The 3,505-nt window shown below is 40.5% G+C and overlaps 1 non-coding gene across 1 annotated transcript; it reads right to left on the bottom strand.

Annotated features, from left to right (window-relative positions):
- Nucleotides 1-2,702: 2,702 nt before the first annotated feature.
- LOC111900928 (small nucleolar RNA R71) lies at nucleotides 2,703-2,809 on the bottom strand. The gene has a single exon (XR_002853352.1). It is a non-coding gene; the product is annotated as a small nucleolar RNA R71 (small nucleolar RNA).
- Between the last annotated feature and the right edge of the window lie 696 nt (nucleotides 2,810-3,505).

Genomic DNA, 3,505 nt, shown 5'->3' with positions numbered 1-3,505 from the left:
CTTGGTTGTCATACATGGACTGAATCTCATTGTCCATCGCCTCTTTCCATGTTGCAGACTCCGGGCCTGCCATGGCTTCCTTATAGCTTTTAGGTTCATCTAGATTTACTAGTGTACTATCACTAATATACGTGTCCCCTTCGGTAGTAATATGAAAACCATACAACTGGGGTTGAACTCTAACTCTTTCGGAACATCTAAGAGGTAAGGATTCGTCAATTGGTTCAACCAGAGTTTCCTCCTCGGGTTGAGCGCCAGCGTTAGAGGTTCCTTCATCGCTCATCTCTTGAATCTCTTCAAGATCGATTTGCCTCCCACTGTCTCCTTGGTTCATGAGCTCTCGTTCTCGGAAAACTCCTCTCCTCGCAACGAAGACAACATTGTCACTCGGTCTATAAAAGAGATATCCAAAGGATTTCTGCGGGTAGCCAATGAAAATACATCGCTCAATACGAGGTTCGAGCTTGTCGTGAGTCTCTCGTCTTACGAAAGCATCGCAACCCCAAACCTTGATATGTGCCAACGAGGGAGCTTTCCCTGTTGATATGTGCATATTTAGTTCATATTAAGTGTAGATTTTTATTCATTTATTAGCTAAATTATTGCATTTCATGGACAAAAGGTATTTAAAAGTGTTTGAATTATGTTTTCAGTCCAAAAGTGAAGCTCGGAAGCAAAAGGAAGCAGGAGAAGCGGTTGAGAGCTCGAGAATGGAACAAAGAAGAAAAACACTAAAAATGACACCTACTCGGCGAGTCCACACGAATATTCGAGAAGATAAAGACTCGGAGACCCAAAGACTTATCGCATACGGGGAATGAGAGATGGACTCGACGAGTCGGCACCTGACTCGACGAGTCGATTCGCATATATAAAGATAATTTCTCAGAACGATGGGGAGGAATTCTGGAACGATTCAGAAGAGGTTAGCTGCGATTGAAGAGTCAGAAAAACGCCAGAGGACAAAGTTATAAGCTAGAATCCAATTCCGAAGGAGATTTGAGGCAAATTTCATCATTCTACTTAATCTTTTGTTTTTCAATATGGTTAAACAATTAGAATCTGTTTGTTTGCTGTTATTTACTTTAATCATGAGCTAAAACTCTTAAACTTCTGTTTGGGGATACAAAACTGATACTATGGTTTGATTATTGGTAGTATTAACTTAAAGTTGGTGATTTTTGTTATTTTAGCTTGCTAAGGAACCTTGTGTGTGAATGATAATTAATTTTCTGTTAATAGGAAGGCAATTGAATACCATGAACATCTATTGATTATCAACCTCATATGCTATGTGACCACTTTGTCATATGTCTAGGATTAATGAACATGAAACTATAATTAATAAGAAAATTGAGTAAATTCATGTGTGAGCTTGTGTGATGACCATCAACAAGAAGTTAATTAAAGGACCAAGTTAGTTAACTATTGCAAGTCTAAATTAACCCGAATAAATAACCTAGTGAATTGAATTAAATTAGACAACCGGCCACTGTTTAAGTTAGTTTATTTGCTAAGGATTAGTGTAGTGAACGCGAATCTAATCACTTGAATCGGTAACCAACAAAAGAGTTAATCCATTGCACCATTACCTTGAAATGAACCATAGGATCAATTGAGTTGAACTAAACAGAAGTTCCTTCCCATTATTGAATCTAGTTAATTCTTTGTTTTTCTAAGTTTTAGATTAAGTAATAGTTAGTAAGTTTTATAGTCTTGTAAAACTAGAGAAAACCCCCTACTTATTAATTAATTTAGATAGAATTAGTTTTTAGTTTTAATTTACCATTCCCTGTGTTCGATACCCTACTTATTTAACTATGCCACAATTGATAGGTCCACTGCCTTTGTGTGTTTATTTTATAATTAAAAGTAGGTTTAAAACTAAGTGAGTTTGCACACATCAAGTGTTTGGTGCCGTTGCTGGGGAACGGTTCTAAAATTAACATTAAATTCTAATTTAATCGATCATTTGTGTGAGATTTATCTTACACAAAGTTATTTAAAAGGTAATTTAGTAAGTAGTATAAGTTTTGATAAAAATCTGATACACCTCTGGTCCCTCCTCTTGAAGACCCGAAATCCGCACTAAGGAGGAGCAAAGGCAAAACCGTTGGAGAGTCCGCTTCTTCAAAGAACTCGCCAGTCAAAAACCTTAAATCCGTTTTCAGCAAGAAGAGGAGAAGCAAATCTGGAGCATCCAGTGCCTCTTTGACAATCGGAGACCCAATTCAAGAAGACACCGAGTACGAGACCGAGGAAGAAGAAGAACCCACATACGAGCACGAATTCAAGTTTGAAGACGATTTAGCTATCACTATGGCTAATATCGATGAAGTCCCCATGGGGGAATGGAAGAAGAGGATGCGCGATGACACCGACCCAGGACTTGTGCAGCCGCAATTCCCGCAACCGCTACTTTTGAACTAAAAGGCCATATTCTCGCTCAACTCAAGGAGATTCCTTTTTATGGAAAGGATCACGAAGACGCCTACAAGCACTTGGACGAAGTGAATGATGTGGCTGACTACTTCAACGTACCGAATGTTCCACGTAAGACCTAGCTTCTTCGCATGCTTCCAGTCACATTCAAGGGTGCTGCAAAGGATTGGTTAAAGTCACTTCCTCCCGGATCGGTCACCACATGGGCCAAGATGAAAGAAGAGTTCATAGACCACTTTTGCCCGCCCTCCAAAATAGCCAAGCTAAAGAAAGCCATTGCCAACTTCGAGCAACAACCCGAAGAATCTCTTTATGAAGCTTGGGAAAGATACAAGAGCTTGCTTAGAAATTGTCCACACCATGACCTCAATAGCCAAAAAGAGGTCTCCATTTTCTATGATGGAGTCAATGTCACCACAAGGCAATTGCTCGATTCACAAGGCCCGCTCACGAAGAAGGCGCCCCCGGTAACCAAGGAGTTAATTGAATAATTCTCTAAGCATTCTAGAGAATACCACAATCCAATAAATGAAGTAAGTCGGGGGGTAGTGAACTCGGCAAATGATAGCATGGCGGCGATGATAGCTAAGCTCGATAGTCTAGATAGAAGGATGACAAAAATGGATCAAACAATCCATGCTATTCGGGTTGGATGTGAAAATTGTAGAGGGCCCCATCTCACAAAGGATTGTGATTTGGATGAAAATGGAAACAAGAAGGCTCAAGTGTTCTACTCAAGTAGCGATAGATACGACGAGAATTGGCGGAAACTAAAGAAGGAATGGCTCCCATACGAAGAATACAAGAAGGCTAAGGAGGAGAATTGGCGGAAACTGAAGAAGGAATGGCTCCCATACGAAGACCGGGTCAACTTCCAAGTAACACCGAAAACAATCCGAGAATGGAGAATGTGAGTGCAGTGACCTCCAGCAATGAAGAAATTTTCACACATGCACAGAGGATCTCCAATAGGAAGACAGAAAAGGCAGAAGAGTCGGCTCCAGCTAAGCCTGACCAGACTCGCCGAGTCCCTCTTATGGACTCGACGAGTCCATGAGTTAAT

Source organism: Lactuca sativa, chromosome 4 (genome assembly GCF_002870075.4).
Source record: "Lactuca sativa cultivar Salinas chromosome 4, Lsat_Salinas_v11, whole genome shotgun sequence".
In the NCBI taxonomy this organism is placed as follows: Eukaryota; Viridiplantae; Streptophyta; class Magnoliopsida; order Asterales; family Asteraceae; genus Lactuca; species Lactuca sativa.
The sequence above is the reverse complement of the archived record's forward strand: the minus strand, read 5'-3'. Positions and strand labels throughout refer to the sequence as shown.